The sequence below is a fragment of the Pleurodeles waltl genome, chromosome 4_1 (genome assembly GCF_031143425.1).
Source record: "Pleurodeles waltl isolate 20211129_DDA chromosome 4_1, aPleWal1.hap1.20221129, whole genome shotgun sequence".
In the NCBI taxonomy this organism is placed as follows: Eukaryota; Metazoa; Chordata; class Amphibia; order Caudata; family Salamandridae; genus Pleurodeles; species Pleurodeles waltl.
The window spans coordinates 517,648,289-517,667,959 of NC_090442.1; the positions used below are offsets into that span (position 1 = coordinate 517,648,289).

A 19,671-nucleotide genomic window follows, 5' to 3' on the forward strand; every position below is an offset into this window, starting at 1 on the left:
TCCATCTACAACATTTTAGCTGATTCTCAACAAATGACTTGCCAAAGTACCAAACCACAAATCATGATAAATCATTGATAATCTGGCTGTAGTAATAAAAAAAAAGTGTTCCTTGCCTAGATCCACTACACAATTATACACTGAAAATGCCGTTGCAGACAGAAAAATCCAAATACTCGTGATATATCAGCATCGCTCTTCAAACCCCAAATCTCAAAATCCTAATAGCGCAAACATTGCCTCACAAAGCAGAGATTCTAGATATGAAAGTAACTTATTTCTAAAAAAAAGAATAGTTACTAATTTTAGCAAAGCAGGTTCCACCCATTTAATTCTCTGGAATTTTTCCCTATTTGGCTACTTGGTTTTGCACCTTTACAATGAGTGATTCTCACCCACTGAGTCTTACTCACAGTAGATTCTATGGAAATGGAAAAGGACTGAGACTGCTAACTACCAGTGTCTGTAATTTGACATAAGACTGGTGCTGCACTGTTAGCGTAAGGGGCTCTAGGCTTGTTACATGCAACACATGAGCACACGTATGCACAAGTGTACATACTGGGATTGTGAGACTACCGTCTAGCTTAGCCCAGCATTTGCACACAGGTAGCTTGTCGCTGATGAGACCCTTCACAGATTGGTTCGGTCCTGGTGTAGTCCTTATATTGTGGGTGAGCATTCATAGTGTGTATATCTATGCTTACTGTAAAGGCTGTGTGCTCACTGCATCCTGCCCTAAGGGTGAAATCTGTGACAATGTAGTTTCACCATACATAGGCCTAGAAATACCTGTCAGGTCTAATTGTTTGGGAAAACATGTACACAGGGTGCAAATTCAATGTCAGGTTTGTGATAACAGTACTCCTTTTGGCACTTTAAGAGTTTTCATATTTCCATGTCACCACCAAGATCTGATTACAAGCCTTTATCCCACCTATTGAGCTAAATTAATTACTCTGCTGGTCTCCCATCAGATTAGAGCCATTAACTGTGCTTCGCCAAATTCCTGGGTAAGGAAGGAGTGGGAAGGAAATCAGTATGTGTTAATTAAATCCCCACTCTGCACCTGGCCTGGGAAAGCCAAAGCCCACAGAAGCAAAGGAAGATGCCCTGGCCTCTGGAGCCAAATACAGGAGGGTCTTCCGTTTGACGTTTTAATGGGAAGGAATCAGGCATCTGTGTCAGTTGGGGGCAGAGCTCAGACTCCAAGGGAAGGTATTTAAATTGACCACTTGTAGTCACCTTCTTAAAATGTCCCAAATGGTGTGCAGCAGGGTTGTGGCAGATGTGGACTAATGATGTAGTACCGTAGGATTAGTTAGGAGTGCCTGTTTTCTGGAACTTTCAACCCTCACTTACAAAACCCCTCGACAAGGGACTCTTGAGAAGACAATGGGTTTGGGAGCATCAATTGTGAATGAACTGGCACTGTAAACGAGTATGGGTCTCTCCAAGGTTAGTAGTGCTGGCCCCCATACGCACACAGGGGAAGTTGGTTAAATAGACTTCCTAGGAGACCCTGGATGATTCCTCTTGAATTTCTGTGGGCTGGCTTTTGACCCTACTGATACACGGGTGCCCTCCAGGTAGCCAGGAGGCTGTAGGGCTGTGGGAGTGTGGCACTTAAAGTGTTCAGCTTGCTGGCAGCCAAGAGCCTCAAGCAGGATGCAGCATTGGAATTCCAAGCTGATGACAGCTTCAACAACAGGATTTATAAAAAGCCAATTTTAGAAGTCAGGAAGCCTACTGTAAATGATCCTGATTCCTAGAGCTTGCCACCAGGAGCAAAACAGCATCTTTCTTCTAAATATTAGCCATACATGGGCACAGAAAACAAGGCGTTAAGTCTGGTCCCTCAAGGGACTGAGCAGAGAATGGAGCATTCCCCAGATGTCGAAGCATTCTGCACCATTCATTTTTTTGGGAGGGAAGAGGCGAACAGAGCCATGCTTGTTGGCATTGTCTCAGAAGATCGCCTCCCCCAGAACAAAATACAAACCAGGCGCTCCTGTGCTCATGGGTGGGAGGTGGGGGCACCATCATCACAGTTCCAGACCGCAGCAGCAGAACAGCCTATCTCTGCCCATATTGAACTCCAGCAGGTAAGAAAGCAGGGAAAGGTGCCAGCTTCAGTGCACAGAGAGGCAGCTAGGTGTGTGGGGATATTAGGGCTCTCCAGGGGCCCCCAACAAAAGAAAATGTCTGTGCACACCCATTTTCAAAGAAAAGTGTGCATGTGGCCGTAAGAAAAGAATAAATGCATGTGGTATGTGCTACATAAAAGAAAAGCTGTTCCTCTAGAATGCAAGGCTTTGGCAGAAGAAGAGTACCACCTTTCTCTGGGGAGCTCAAAAAATTATTAAAATGGTCTTGGTGGTGCCACAGGGGAGTCAGAGGTTCACCAGCAGTTCTAAAGTGTTGTGTGGGGCTACAGGAAATGCAGAAGCCTCCCAGAAGATGCCTCAAAAGTTTTCTGTAAAGTTGCCATAGGTTGCCTAGAGTATTGAATCCTCAACCTGGCAGAGGCTGCCCATGTATTTCGGCATTCCTTCAGCAGGAACCTTCGCTTGTAGTCTCTGAAGTGCAGGAATTCCTGTTCATTGGTTCTAAAACTGCAGTAGGTGAATAGTTAAAGTAGAAATAAGACTCGGTGACAGTCCTTGGAGAACACATTTTTGTGTCAACTCCTACCTATTTCTAAAACTACGACAAGTTTCATTTCACACCTTGAACTTGGTTTGGACTATTTGGAGGAGCAAATGAAAATTGCTCCGATACTTTTGTGGTTGAAATTGCGGGCCACATCTGGGACCTGCCATACTTGCTATGTTTTAGAGGGCTGTCTTAGTTTAAGAAACATGGCTGCTACACCTTGGCTTGAATATGTCAAACAAGCCTTTCATGATATAGGGTTGAGTACTATTTTTGATTCACCTGGTGGCATCGACATCCACTCCAAGGAGGTGGTGAAGAAAAAGTTCTTCATTGGCAGGGGAAAATACTAGAATAGCAAAGTCCTATATATATGCGCTATGTGCAAATTTCTATTTCAGATGGAACAATACTTATCGTGGATAGTGAACCCCAAGCATAGATTCTACCTAACACGTTTGAGATTAAGTACAGACCACTTTTTAGTAGCATTCCCTCTGACAGGTTCAGGGTTCGCCTCACTCCCATGTTGTCCCTGTGAAGTTTCTCCCCAATTTATGATGCACTTTATGCTCTTTTGCACACTGTACCACACTTTAAGATCATATTTTTTATGTTCTCCCTTACGTCACATGAATTTTAATACACACAAAGCAGGGTTGTATTATTTACAGTGTTTAGACTCCCAATTGGTTTGTTCATCAGTTATTATTTATAATTCAACTCCTATAAGAATAAAAAGGAAATGTGCCTCAAAAGCAGGTTATTTATATGTCCTTTCTATGTCCAGCTGTATAGCATCCATCTATCAAGTTGTTATTCTCTAAATAATAAGTTTGTATAGTCTGATTATTAGTGATGAAGTTCCCTTACATGTGTCAGTCTAACTTAACAGAACCTTAATTGAGTTTTTATTTTTACATAGATCACAGTGAGGTAGTTTGTTACAATGTATTCAGATGCATTTACTAATAAGCCTGTATCTTAGTTTCTTCTTTTTAGATATACTAAATTATGAAATTTTGTTTTTAAAAGTGTGTTTTTTTATTAGTGAGAGATACTGGTGTTTTTAATTGTGTGCTTTTATTGTCTTGTACTGACCGAATAAAGAATTCACTGACTGGCTGAATCAGGGACACATTTTCATGTTTTTTGTTTACTGTTGATGGTGGCCAATGCAAGGATTTATATTACTATGAATAGTACTGAATATTGGTACTGTCCCACTGATTTAAATGGTGTTGCAATCCTGGATCATAACATGCTTTCTGATTTTACTATTGTATGAACAAAGCAAGTAGGACTAACATATTTCTAATGTCATCCCTTTTACTGCGATATTTTATATTACATAGGTGGAGAGGATTGTGATTTTGGGTTTAGGGCTTGATGGGCATAAAAGCTGTCCTGAGCATGCCACCAAAGAAAGGTATTTCTATATACCTGATTGCACATATTTGCAATTTAATGCATGGTATTCAGTAGTGTTGTATAATAAAAATATTTTTCCTTTTTTGAGTACAAGCACTGACACAAAAGTGACTTACTGAGTGGTGTTTGTTGCTTACCAATGAGCTGGGGTACCAGACCACACCAACTCTCCTGAGTAATCCTTGGACTAGTCTGGTTTGCTACCCTAAGAGTCAAGTGCTTCAATAGGATTCTTGGATCAAAGTAAAGAGGAAGTTAAGAACTTATCACTTGTGAAGCGCTCTCATCCTTTGCAACTAATAATCCGATTTTGTACTCTCCTCCAAGCACCTCAGGAATCAGTTCTACCGTAAAACACCTTTGTTTGCTTGATAACATTGACATATTCTATTCAGTAGACCATACCAAATTCATCTCAAGGAAAATTCAGAAAATGAAGGAAGATCTTGATTACAGGAAAATTAATTCTAACCCAATAACCAACCTGTACAGAAATATATTGACTTGTCCACCTTCCAACCAATTATCTTCAGACTCAGACTTAATTGCAAATGTTCTTTATGATTAAGCTGACATCCTATGCAAAAAGATGCAGTATAACAAACATCTCTTGTGTACGGCCTTCTCTACGACAATTTGTAACAGCAGAACGGTTGTGAATTGGCTCTCCTACTTTCATAGACACATCATAGACAAATAAAACCTCTAACTATAAAATTAAAATGTATTCACACTGGCACATCACAACACCAGGCAAGATTGTCTTGACTCAATAAACCTCTTTGAATAGCCTCAAAACATTCTAATTCACGGGAAGTCATTTAGACTCTCATCTTTATCTTTTTCTTAATGCCAAATGTTTGTGAATGCTTTTGAGTTTTAGATGATATTAATTAATTAATATTGCAACATTTCCTTAGCTTTCTGAGTTGACACTTTGGCACAAAGTTTAATATTTAGCAATGGACCCTGCTGGCCATCGTACAACTTTGTGCTTCCAAATGTTGCCTAGCGCTGAACCCTTTATTACAGTAGAACCCTCTATAATATTCTAAATGAGAAGTTCTTCAAGCAATTATACATTTGTGACTTCTTGTTGCATAATTCTAATGAAATGTATTATGTTATTATACTTTCTTCTTGTTCAGTGTCCCTTGTATACTGCATTTGTTGCAGTGCTGAATTCCCCCCTCCCCTGTGTTCATGTGTTCTAGATGTTGCTGGACAGTTAGTCAACAAGGACAGTGACTGAGATCACAAGAAAACCTACTATACTTGCTTTGATATTCCAGAGAATAGGCTTCACTAGTGTACAATACTATCCATAAGAAGTGCAGGTGCAGTTGCATGGTGGCTAACTGATGTCTGCAATTTCCTGGACCATATGTACAGACTTCATGTGATAAACTCAAAAGTTTAATGGATTGTATGTTGTATTTCTTGGTAGACTCTCAATATTTTACTACATCCAAGTGTGATATTTAGGTCACGTCAAACACATTGGCCACATTTTCAGTTCTTTACCCTTGCTGCCATATTATCAATCACCAACAATTGGAAATCTCAACTCCCACCGTATTAAATGAATTATGAGAATTATACTTAACCTTATTTCCTTTAGTCAGCTGTCTGATGTATTGGGCATTTTTTATAATGTGAACAGGATTCAATCAAATGTATTAGGTGGGGTGTGAGTAATTTATTTAATATTTTGAACAGATGTTGTGAAAGTCCCTAAAATTGTTGAGAAATTATGTGAAAATTATGTGAAAAGCTACCTCCTAAACTTTCATGAGGATGCATTCACCACTAAAAATAGCATGAGATCCTCCTTAAAGTGACACACACAAACATCCATTTTGGTTTAGGGTGACTATGATAAATTAGATTATTAGTTGTGCTGAATGGAAGTACACCACAAGTGACACTGTCACTATTCTTGTTAGGTGGAGTAAAGGTTTCAGTAATGTAGGGCCAGATGTAGGTAGCCTTTTGCGCCTCGCAAACGGCGAAAAACGCCATTTGCGAGGAGCAAAAGGCCTCACGTGCTGCAGAAACACATTTTGCGAGTCGGAAACCGACTCGCAAAATGTGTTTCCGACTCGCAAATAGGAAGGGGTGTGCCCTTCCTATTTGCGACCGCATCGCGATGTAGAGTTGATTTCAACTCGCAGTTACCATCCACTTGAAGTGGATGGTAACTCATTCGGAAAAGGGAAGGGGTCCCCATGGACCACTGCCTGCTCTGAAAAAAAACGAAACAAAAAGGTTTCGGTATTTTTTCTATTTGCAGCTCGTTTCCCTTTAAGGAAAACGGGCTGCAAAGAGAAAAAAAAACTGCTTTATTTAAAAGCAGTCACGGACATGGTGGTCTGCTGTCTCCAGCAGGCCACCATCCCCGTGAGTGCCTAGACTCGCTATGGGGTTGCAAACTGTGACCCACCTCATAAATATTCATGAGGTGGGTCTTTGCGACCCCATAGCGAGTCGCAGAAGGTGTCTGAGACACCTTTCTGCATTTCCTTTCGCTGGGACTCGCAATTTGCAACTTGCAAACGGAAACCTACCTACATCTGGCCCTTAAACCTGAGCTCAGCCCCTGCTATCTGTGACATAGAGCAAACAAGAAAATGTATAAGGCATTTAGAAATACCAAAACAGTTTAAAGTTCGAAATGCAACATAGTAAAAATCCCACTCCAAATAAGAAAATAGAGAATATTTTAATTAACTGAATAAAACAACACCAAAATGACACAAATTCAATGAGAAGAATCTGAGATATTTTAAAAGATTTAACTAAAAATCACCAAAAAGCACAAAAGCCAACCATAAGTAACTGGTCATGGTACACCAGGGCAAAGTGAAAAGTTAAGGCTGACTGCGGCTGATCGCCAGTCGGATATAGTCACCTTCTTTTCTGAGAAGAAGTTGTAGATGTCAACAGGGCATCAGTGGGTTTGTCAGAATCAAGGCAGTAGGCTGAAGTCGATGATGATGAGTTGCAGGAGGACTGGTCCCAAAGCAGTTGTTGATGAAGCTAGGGAGTCTCCAAGCAGAAGTTCACGCTTTGCGCCCTAAAGATCCTCAGCATCAATTGAGTACCTGTCAGCAATGGTGTTGGTTGAGCTGTGGGATGGAGTCGAAGTGGCCTCGGCATCAACGGATTGCACTGTTGAGTGAAGAATGTATCAAGAGTTATGGCGAAGTTAGGCTCACCAGCGATGGACCACCAACAGATCAGTTGCTAGAAACCCTACTTTTAGGGTTAGGTAGGAGGACTAAACTCTGACATCAGCAAAGGGTTCCAGGAAGCCACAGGCAGGGTCCAGGACAGGCCCATTTGAAACTGGTCAACTGGGCTCTTTCAGGAAAGTGGACTTCTTGCAGCTTTTGTGTCCCTGTGGCTTAAGAGGAGGCCAACCAACTGGCCCTTCAAATCCACTTCATAGTCCTGGGTCGAAGTAAGAGCAGGTTCAGCACTTAGGGTCGTCTCACAGGTCTCAATAGCAGGTACAGTCCTTCTGTCTTCCACAAGTCCAGTATTGTTCTGAAGAGGGTTCCTACAGTTGCCACATGTATGCCTGGCACTATTCTTTGCATAGAGTGACTCCTGGACCCTCCCTAACCAATAGGGAAAATGTTCGCCAGGGGAACCCTGCCGTTTTTACAGCAGTTCCTGTTTGGCTGTCAGTAAAAAATCCAATGCTGTGCTTCTCAACCCAGAACCATCATGGAAGGAATTTTCTTCCCCTGTGCAGAGCTGTCCACCCACCCAGAGGTTTGGAACTAGACGGGAGGCAAGCGCAGGTGTGAGCTGCATCTGCCAGTGACATGGTGGTCATCATTTGAAGTGCAGGAAAGGGGCTGGGAAGAGCCTACAGACCCACTGCTTAAGGATGACAGACATTTTCTCACACCCAAAGCCCTGGTCACTTTGTGTGAGGCAGAAATATAACTTTCTGAAAGTGTATGCTCTTTAGTAATAATATATAATTTGACTCTGCCATTCATTTGGATTTTTAATTACTGTTAAAATTAGTCCTTTAGCCATTTTATAGCTACTCCCAAACAGGGAATAGTGTAAACCACTGTTAACTTATGGGAGAGTCAACCATGCCACAGTGAAAAACAACTTTAAAGGTTTTTAACTGCCATTGCATGTAACACATTAAATATACATGCCCTTCTTTTAAATATTGTGCACCCTTCCTCAAGGATATTTAAGGCTGTCCTTGGGGGGGGGGTGATGTAAAAGTATTAAAATGTAAGGTTTAAGCCTGTCAAAAGCTTTATTTTGACAGGTTGAAAGGAGTTTTTAAAACTGCACTAACAGGCTGCAATAGCCTGTGTCAATTAGGAGTGTAGATATTTTGACATGTTTAGGGGTCAGAGCACATGCACTAGGGTCTGGTTGGCAGGGTCCCAGTGACAAAGTAAAACAACAGCAGTATCAGTCCAAAAAAGATTGTTGGTATCATGCAGAAAGAGACATTATATTACAGTGATGCTCCAGACTGCTACTACCTGTCTGTTATCCCACTCATCCCACTCTATCTGGATCATTGTCTTTACTATTTCACCTGTTCTTTTCCTTCTACTTGTGTCACTGTTTCCCCGCACTTGTGTGTTTATTGGTTCCTCTACCACATTTTTTCTGAAAAGTAGGTCATAGCCTTAATATTCTGTTTGCATCATGATCTCTCCCTAATGTTGACAGCAGTCCATCCTAGCAATGATTATAGCCTAGCAGAGTGCCAACACCTCTGGGGGTGAACACAAGACAGGAAGCACCGTTGCATCATAAAGGCACACTCCAAGCAGCAGGTCATGCACTGCTTGGCAGATATCATTGACTGGAGAAGGACCTTCTAGACACTGAGGTAGGGAGACAGGTGAGTAAGGTTTAATATTTTCTACTTATCACTTTGCAAGAGTTATTACATCACAGGTAGATTTGCCTGTTAATGTCTACATGTACTTGCAATGGTCAATATTACTAAACAGTGTCTTCTTCTTCCTTTCATTCAGGACAGCCAAAGGAGACCATGTGCAAGGGAAAATGAAAGGTAAAGAGCAAAGGCTAATACAGGCAGCACTAGCTCATCAGCCACTTCAGTGCCTGCTGGTGGTAAGTGGTGTTTACTCATTCTTCCTTGATTGTACACATATTAAACTCACTTGTTCACTAATTTGTTATACAGCATGGACTTATATAGACTCCTCATTGTAATGTTTTTTTTTGTAATATCATTTTATTTCATTTTAATGTCTATTTAGCGTGCATAACTCCTTTTGTTTTATTTTAGATTCCATTATTTTACATCAATGTATATTTTCCTTTCTCCTTTCCTTTTCCTTTTCTTTTATCTCTAATTTCCTATTGCTGCAACCTCCCCTCTTCTCTTTTGATCATTCTTTGTTTTCCGGATCCTTTCCCTAATAATTTTCCTCAGTTTTTTTAATTTAAATTGCTTTGGAGTTTTTGAATTTTTAATATGTATGATCAATCTTTTAAAGCAATACTTTGGTTAGAACAGTTTACAGTTCTTCAAGTATAACATTTCTTTATATGCTACTGTATTTGTTACTAACAATTCAAAATAAATGTCTTTGGTAGTATAACTATGCACTGTGATAATGTTTACTAAATACCACTTAATGCTCTCTGGCAAAGTTTCACTTCATTACCAACTTATTATGCTAAAGTCTTTTCAACTATTTGAGGTAAAAATAGTTTTACGTATGCAGGTGGAGTTGAATTAATTAGTATCACATACTTAAAATAGTAATTAGGCATATGCATTGACACAGAATTATATAATTCCCATGTCCCTAATTCCAGTGTCACTAGTTAGAAGAACCTGCAGCATTGTGCGACAGACTGTGCAGACGTGTCTGCAGTGACTAGTACAACTTATGTCTTTTTTCTTCTCTCCTAGACTCCCACCGGAGGCCAAGAATACTCACATGGTGCAAGATCCTACAGGAAAAAGCTGCTCCACTGTTGCTAGATAAACATTCACCCAACTGATGCAGCTTTCTACAGTCTGAGGGATTTAGACGAGTAAGAGGAGATAGTGGCAGCAGCAGCAGCTCCCACAACCCCAGCAGAAGAAGCCCTGCTACATTATTCCTGCCACCTCTCCCCACATTGATCACTTACAGTCTCCCTTCCTCGTAATCCCCAGAGTTTCTACTCCATATGAGACTAGATGGCTTTGAGTTCCAAGCAAAATGACAGAAAGACCTGAGGGACACTGTGTGTATACAAACTAGCAAGCATATCTGTTGGTATGAGGAACAAAAAAAAAATGACCTACAAACAGAGACACACAGGTTTCACAAAATGATGGATGAGCAAATGACAAGAATGGAGGAGGCATGAAAAGCAAAGTGAAAATAGCTGCCTCTTATGGAGCACCTTTCTTCCACACCACGAGTATTGCAGGGGGAAGGGTTTTGAAAAAATATAAACAAAATGTTCCTTGGCCCATACACCAACAGTAAAGCAGCATCACAAATATACAAAATCAATTAAGCTAAACAAATTATAACAGAATAGAAATTTGGAAACTCAGAAATCACTTAAAACAACATTTCAAAATGCCCCAAACACCAACAGGCACACGCACAAAATAACATAAATTTAGTATGTACTCCAGGTCCTTTACATGACTGTGAAATATATCTAGCACAGCAGCATGGAGAATGTTAAACAATCCATCAAAGTTATATTATAATAAATTACAGCATACTAGGTCCCAAACTGAACAAAAAGGAAGGAAAAAGAAGCAATATATGCCCCGATCACCAGCATCCCAAAATGTTAATTGGTTTTACACACTTATCTCTTAATCACCACGAGGGCCTGCCCCGACTCCCCTAGTGTAAGCTTCAGGCCATTTTGGAACAAACAAAATGAACAAATCCTAAAAGAGGAAAACAATTGGTAGTGCCTGCCCTCTATCTAAAACATCACATATTTTACAAAGTTAATGAACTTGATGTAAGAGATTGGAGTATTAACTGGGGGGGGGTGAAAACCCATCGGAAAAATTTATCCAAATTATTGTCATGGTGAACCACAAAAGTTACTAAATAAACCTTTGCTTAACTCTCTGATAGCATGGCACAAAGCTGTCAGGCATAACTTAAAGGCTATATGTAAAGGATGTATGTAGTGCTAAAACAGTAATAAAGTGAAAACAAAAAAATCAAAAAACAATTTAGACAAATAGAGTAAATGTTAATAAATAAAATGGCATAAAAAAAATCAAATAAGTACAACTAGAGTTAGGAATGTTTATAGTTTGAATTGAAAATAGCACCAATGGGGCGTGGCCTAGCCGCCGACCGAAATGGCTGCATGGCTCTGAAGCTCCTGTGGAGGCTCCTGACTAACAGCAGGAGAAGACACCCAGGTCCTGGAGGCGGACAGATGGTGACAGTAAAGCTGTGAGAAGTGGGAAGGGTTGACGGGGGGTCGTGGCTGCTGGTTTGTGGTGGATGAGCGCTGCTGATCATACGGCCTGCGCATTGCGCCCAACATGCACCGCAGGCCCCTGGGTGACAGGGACCCTAGGTCCGCTAGAGGGGCTGGGCCATCCGGCAGGGCGGGACTGCCAGGGGCAGCTGATTGTTGTACCCCCTCTCAAGGCCAGAGGGATGCTGGGAGAGCATCGTGAGCTCTCCTGGACCGCTGCTGTGGGGGCCATTTGGTGGTACGGCCTGGTGTGGCCCTCTCTGCTGCCCTGGTGGCAGCTGTGGGGGCAGCTGGTAGTGCGTCCTGCTATGGAGGGGTGCAGGCCTGGTTGTATTAGCGGGGGCTGGCGGCTGTGTGGGAGTGGCCTTGGCACCCCCCCTCTGAATTCTTACTGGGCAGTCAGAGGGGTCATGCCCCAATTTGCACCAGGGTCCTGCATCAGTGTCCCCATCAGCTAGAGTCTCGGCTGGGATCCCAAATGCCTGGACAGTCCATGCTGGGCATTCTTACAGCACCCTGCTGTTGAGCTGCTCACATTTGTGTGGGTGACTGGAGTCACTTGCCTGGTGACTCGCTTTGGGCCTGCTGATCGCATGGCTGCCACCTGGATTGCCTGTCGCAGGGCCTGGGGCCTTACCCGACGATTCTTGGTGCACTTCTGGGCCGGCGGTGGCTGAGGGGCGGCCCTGGGTGGCCATCGGCCAAGGTGACCCCAAAGAATGGAAACTTCCTTTTGAGAAGTGACAGCAGGAGTCTCCCCGGACTGGACTGGGACTCGGATGATGCCCGGAGTGGTCAGATGCGTGACCACACATCAGGAGTGGAGGACATAGTGACGGAGCTGAGGGCCGGATTTCATGGCATTGATAATAGATTTGACTTGCTGACCACCAGACTTGACAACATGGGCAGTAGGTTGGATGAACTACAGTTGCGACTGGAGGGAGAGGAGGGTCAAATCTCTGTCAATGAGAATGATACCGCAACGCTAAGAAAATGCCTTTAGAAGGTCGAGGAGAGGTTACAAACTGTGGGTATAAAGAACGAAGATTTGGAGGCCAGAGGGCGCCGTAACAACCTGCTCATAGATGAAATTGTGGAATCCTCCAACACTGGCCGGCTTGACTTGTTTGTAGAGAACCTGTTATGTTATGTTATGTTATGTTATTGAGACTTATATAGCGCCAGCTACCCGGAGGCCTCGTATCGCTGAACCTGCTGGTTGAGTTACTGGAGTGCCAAGGCTTCACCTCAACCTTTGTGGTGGAAAGGGCACATCGTACCTTGGGCCCTAGACCTCCCCCTGGGGAACCTGCCCGCTTGATAATTGCTCGCCTATTGAATTATAAAGACCGAGACATTTCACTCCGACTTGCCAGAGAGAAGGGCCCCTTGCAGTATCAGGCATCTGTTGTGTCCCTCTTCCCCGATTTCACACCTACAGTGCAGGAAGCTAGGCGGTAATTATCTGAAGTCAAGACCACGCTCCGTTCTCTTGGTGTTCATTATGGCACGATATATCCAGCCAGGTTGAGAGCAATGAATGGCAAACCACAATACTTTGGCAATCCTAGTAATGCCATGATGTTCTGCAAGCAGCATCCTGGGATGGGCAGATTGCCCTGCTGTTTCCAGGGGGGGCATTACAATCTGGATGCTGGGCCCATTTTGCGCATGGAACTGTTTCCCCTGGACTAGATGAGACTGCCTAGGCTGTGGCTCTGCCATGTTTGACTACACAATATATCTCCATCGATTGTATATGACAATTGCTGTTTCACCACTTATTGTCTTTAACTCAGGTTCTTTAGTTGGGTTGTCCTCTCCTAAACTACACTGTCAATCCCATTAGCAACCTGGGAGTACTCAGTGGCTGCGTTGTGATGCTACTATGGTTAATACCAAGATATTTGTTCTTCTGTTGTAATGGTCTTTGTTTAGGGTTTTGTGGGTTTTGCTTGGCATTTTTAGGCGTGGGAGGGTTGTTTCACACATATGGGTTGTGTGATGTAGTGTTGTTCTGTTATGCAATTCAGTTTATTTACACACCTACCTTACGTACCTATGGCTACACATGTCCCCCACGCTGGGGCTAACGCCTCCATGATGAAAAACACATTAGACCTTACATTCCTATCCTGGAACATACGTGGCCTAAATAATCCCATAAAAGTAAAATGGTGCTGCAATACCTCCATAGGCATGCGGTGCAGATTGCTTTTGTGCAAGAGACACACCTCCCCGCTAGCACAGTGCCCTCCTATGCAGCCATGTGGGGCCCGTACCAATACTTTGCAAGTTACAGCATCTACTCTTGGGGGGTATGTATTTTGATTAATAAAACAGTACCATTTAGGCCACTACTGAGCCGGGTGGATGGTAGTGGCAGATATGTGATGGTTGCGGGGCTTTTGGATAACCATAAGATCCCACTTGTAAATGTGTAAGCACCCAATATTGATGCTCCTGAATTTTGTTCAGTCCATCCATTCACATATTAATCTCTTTGATATAGATCACTTTCTTGTGGGTGGTGACTTTAATTTGGCAGTAGACCAAGCATTGGATACCACTTCTCATACCCCGACATCTAAGCCTTGCTCCCTTAGGGCTTTGAGAGATCTATGCAGTACTTTCACTGTGCATGATCCTTGGCACAGGCATGTTGGCTTATACTTTTCGTTTGGCACCCCATGGAACCTGTCGCGTATCGACTATTGGCTTCTGGCGGGCACTGCTGTGCAGTGGGTTACAGATGTCAAGCACCTACTTCGGACATTTTACAAGAAATACAACGCTATTCTTAGCTCTTGTTTTGTATCGGTGTATGTGGAGGCCCTGGAGGCTGGGGCTCTCTCTGAATCAATGAGAGAGGCGGTTATTTCCCTATTACTGAAACCTGGTAAGAAACCTCTATATTGTGGGTCATTTCACCCCCTTTCCCTGACAAATGTCAACAATAAGATTCTGGCCAAAATGAATGCCACCCACCTCTCCCTCTTGTTGGATATGATTATCTCCCCCGCTCGGTCTGGCTTTGTTTCACACTGTTCTACTGCCATCAATCTTCTCTCTGTCTTTGTGGTGCTGAAGAGTGTCCCTTGAGGTCCCGGTGATGATTGCCTTATTGGATGCCAAAAAGGCTTCAATTCACTTTAGTGGCCCTTTTCACGTGCTGTCCTTGGTAAGCTCGGGTTCCCCCAGGGCTACATCAAACTGATTTCCCTGTAGTATTCACAGCCCACAGCAGCCATAGGGCTTAATGGTGAGCTCACCTCCTTTTTCCTCGTAACACGCAGCACAGAGCAGGGGTGTCCTCTGTCCCTTTTGCTCTTTATTCTGGCAATTGAACCCCTGGTGCACCACTTACATAAGGAACATATCCACAGGGGACTGCAATGGACCTGTTGTCGCAATATGCAGATGATATTTTGCTATTTGTTCGCCATCCGGACACTAACCTTACACCAGTATTGGAAGAAGTGACTTCCTTCGGTGAATTCTCCGGGCTGCATATAAATTGAAGTAAGTCTAGCTTTTCCCGCTGACTGACATAACCCATCCACCTGAGACAGAGTTCTCTTTGTGCTGGTGCTCTGACTCTTCGAAATACTTAGGTATTCATATGCACAGAGACAAGGAGCAGTTGCTATGACTCAATTATGGACTGTGGTGGAGAGATTCACCATCCAGGTGGATAGATGGGTAAAGCTGCAAATCTCTATGGCGGCCCGGATATCTCTCATTAAATGGTGGTTCTCCGACATTTTCTGTATCTATTTTTGAATATTCCGATCCAGCTTACTAACACATTTTTTGCTACACTTTGCAGCTTGATGATTTGACTGGTATGGGCAGAAAGAAATCCACTCATTTGATGGGAGGTCCTCACTCTCTCATATGAGCTGGTTGGATTCGGGGTCCCCCAATTCCAGCTATTCTACATTGTGGTGCAATGTGAATATACCTATCACTGGTATCATCCTGATGTGCACCTTCCCTACTCTATCCCAGAGCGGGATCTGCAGGCTCTTTTACCGCTGAATGCCCTTTTACCTGGGGGTGTTCTGCTATACTGCAGAGATATTCAAACTCTTTCCACAACTAGCTGGGCATAACGTAAACTGACTAATTTGCTTCACTGCGACACTTGTATTCCCCAGAAATGACCTTGATTAATAATCCATTTATGCCCATTACACAGGAAGCACTGGTTCAGCGTACATTACGTACTTTTCAACTTCACACCTTTGGTGATGTTTTCCCGTATGACCACGTATTTTCACGCACTACAGATACTCGTTTCACAGAAGCCACACAATTGCAACACTTTGTACTGTGTCATCTACAACATGCTATGCATGCATGCTACACTACATATCCGTTGGCTCTTGCCGAGTTTGCACCACTTACCCTGGTTGCTACAGTGGACTCGGGTGTGCACTTGGTATCCAGACTCTATCTAGGTTGTATTAAGGCTCTTTCAGTTCCTGATGCTTGGCTAAGGAAATCCTGGGAAAGAGATCTGGGTGTCCATTATCTGTGCGCAGACCATATTTGTCTCACCTAGCCAGAGCCACAAACTAGTGCAATTTCAATTCCTTAGGAGGGCATATATCACCCCCAGGGACACTGCTCAAATGGACCTGAGCTGCACTTGAGCTTGCTGCAAATGCTGTGCTCTGATCACTGATTTTTCACGCATGACTTGGACCTGTCCTAACGTTAGCCCCTTTTGGTGTAAGGCATATGACAGATTGTCGGCTATTGTTGGTTGGCCTCTGTGACCTGACCCACTTACGGTGCTTCTTGGCTACACAGGTGACTTACCAAAGTCCAAAAGACGCCTCACTGCGATCTCACTCCTGTTAGCAAAATGGGAGATAGCGCTTGGATGGGGATCCAAATATGCGCCTAGCATTCATTCCTGGTTGTCCAGCCACACCTATAGAGAAATTTACACCTCACTACAGCCTGTGATGTCTAGGTCTAAGGATATTTGGCAACCACTGAGAGGCTACTTGTCTACACTAGCCACTTCTCCTCCAACATCACATTCTTCTAATGATGCTAGCTCATGTTCGATTCATTTTCACATGTCAGTCTGTTTGTTTCAGTGCTAATTGTCTTTTGCCTGCCAGTGCTCAATAGCCCTCTGATTGCAAACGGTAATACTATATATGATTTGTACTGATGTTCTACCACTTACATGTTTCTATGTTTGAACTGTATTGCTATGTGTTTGTTCTTTGGTATGTTCTAAAATGATAAATACAATTAAAAAAACAAAAGAAAAGAGCACCAAAAAGAGTTAAGAGACAACTGTGGGATCTGGTTGCGCTTGACTGGTTCAAAGTCAAACGTTTAGGCCTACCGTGATGGAGTGCTGGTGGGATTCAGGATACAGGTTTATTCCGATGGAAACTTTACTCTCCGATTCAAAAAATCTGGAGAAATGTAATGGTAGATGAGTTCTTGGCTGGGTGAGATTCAAGCCTCATCCAAAGCAAGGCTTAACAATGGTGGGCTCCTGAAGAGCGGGTTCCCAGTGTAGTTGTTGATGACAGCGGAAAGCTCTGAGAAGGTGAAGTCTCAAGTCTGTGCCCAGGAAGGCCTTGAAATTGGTGGATTTCTACTCGGCATCTTTCCCAATGAAGGCCGCGCTGTTTGGACTTAGGGCCTAATTACGAGTTTGGTGGTCTTGCGACCGCCAAACTCACAGTAGCGGTCGGACTTCTGCAGTCCTGGTGGTCCGACCACTAGATTATGGCTCTGATGGACAGACTGCGAGGGGACTGCCGCCACCACCAGGATCATGGATCCCGAGGGGTTGACGAAGATCAGATTTGTGGTCAGCCATGGCTGCACTGAGTTCAGCACCGCCGTGCTAATCACAACTCTCCTTTCCACCAGTCTTTTAATGGCAGGCTGACGGCCATGACAAGGCTAGCAGAAAGGCAGTGCTGGGGGCCACAGGGGAAAATGGCTCATCTGACACCTAGGGAAACCTACTAAACCTGTGCATTTTTCAAACATAAACACCTAGGTAAATACAGGATAGGGTGACTTGTGGGGCACTGACCAGGTTCTGTTACCCAGAATCCTTTGCAAACCTCAAAATTTGGCCAAAACCACTTTTTCCTCTCATTTTGGTGACAGAAAGTCTGAGAAGAGCCACAAATTTTCTTCCACCCAGCGTTTCCCCAAGTCTCCCGCTAAAAATGGTACCTCACTTGTGTGGGTAGGCCTAATGCCCGCAACAGAAAATGCCCCAAAACACAACATGGACACATCACATTTTCCCAAAGAAAACAGAGCTGTTTTTTGGAAAGTGCCTAGCTGTGGATTTTGGCCTCTAGCTCAGCTGGCACCCAGGGAAACCTAGCAAACCTGTGCAATTTTGAAAAATAGACACGTAGAGGAATCCAAGATGGGGTGACTTGTGGGGATCTCACCAGGTACTGTTTCCCAGAATCCTTTGCAAACCTCAAAATGTGGTCAAAAAACACTTTTCTCCTCACATTTCGGTGACAGAAAGTTTTTGAATCTGAGAGGAGCCACAAATTTCCTTTCACCCAGCATTCCCCCAAGTCTCCCGATAAAAATGGTACCTCACTTGTGTGGGTAGGCTTAGTGCCTGTGACAGGAAATTCCCCAAAACACTATGTGGACACATCAAAATTATCAAATACAAAACTAACAGTTTTTGCGGGGGGCACTTGCGTTTTTGATCCTGGGCTCAGCATCCATATAGGGAAACCTACCAAACCCAGACATTTCAGAAAACTAGACACCCAGGGAAGTCTATGGATGTGTGACTTGCGTGGATCCCCCAATGTTTTCTTACCCAGAATCCTCAGCAAACCTCAAATTTAGCTAAAAAATCAAATTTATCCCACATTTCTGTGTGGGATCCCCTCACCGGGACAGAATTCCTACCACCCAACGTTCCCCTCAGTCTCCTGGTAAAAATGATACCTCACTTGTGTAGGTGGGCCAAGTGCTTGTGACAGGGAAGAGCCAAAAACATGTCGAAAGTGAGGGGGAACCAAAGTTGGTCCAAATGGGCAGTTTGAAAAAAAACATTTTTAGGTTGACAAGTGCAGCAGAATTTTTATCGGTATAGATGAGACAATGCTGGGTGGTAGGAATTTTGTGGATTCCTGCAGATTCCGGAAGGTTCCATCCCAATAATGTGGGAAGAATATGTGATTTCCTGCAAAGTTGGAGGTTTGCAGGGCTTTGTGGGTAAGAAAATGATGCGGGTGCATGTGAAGCACACCACCCTGGAATCACCCAGATGTTTAGTGTTTAGATGTGTCTAGGTGTTGTGGATTTTTCTACATGGCATCTTCCAACGCCCACAAAGTCAAGCTCTCATGGCCCAAATGTAAAACCAAAACCCACAATAATCAAATGACCTCTTGCTTGCCATGGGATAAGATGTTTTAGTGTGTGGGGGGAGAGCTGAGTGACTGTTACCACCTTTAGTTGGGGTGGGGGCATAACCAGGCACATACTGGTTGGTAGCCGCCACCCCACTATTTTTTAAATTTTTTATTTCCTAGCATCTAGTAGACTTTCTCGGGTGTGGATCGGGGGTAATTGCCCCATTTGTTGGCAGAACAACCTTGGCCCCATTTATCTGGGGTGTGGGGTATGGCCATACCCCCACCCGCTTATTTAGAAAAAAAAATCTTCCCTGGTCTCTGGTGGGCTTTCTGCCCCCCCTTGGGGGCAGATGAGCCTTCCAAAAATAGGCCAATCTGCCCCCAAAGGGCCAACAGTAATGTGCCCCCATGGGGAGCAACCCTTGCCCCCCCAAACAAAACACACACATACACCAATCCCTGGTGCCTAAGTGGTTTCTGCCCCCTGGGGAAGATCGACCTAATAGAAATAGGCTGATGTGCCCCCAAGGGGGCAGAAATAGCCTAAATATAATTTGCCTCCTGGGGGAGCGACCCTTGCCCCACCGCTAAAAAAGTAGAAAAAAAAACAAAAACAACAAAAAAAATTGCCCCTCTGGGGAGCGACCCTTGCCCAAGGGGTCACTCCCCTTATGCCAATTTCCCATAACAAAAAAATCACTGGTGTCTA

The 19,671-nt window shown here is 43.6% G+C and overlaps 1 protein-coding gene across 1 annotated transcript in view; it reads left to right on the forward strand.

The window, feature by feature from the left end:
- Window positions 1–19,671, forward strand: part of ADAMTS20 (ADAM metallopeptidase with thrombospondin type 1 motif 20) — a 1,292,194-nt gene that overhangs the window by 843,694 nt on the left and 428,829 nt on the right. The gene's annotated exons all lie outside the window — the stretch shown is intronic.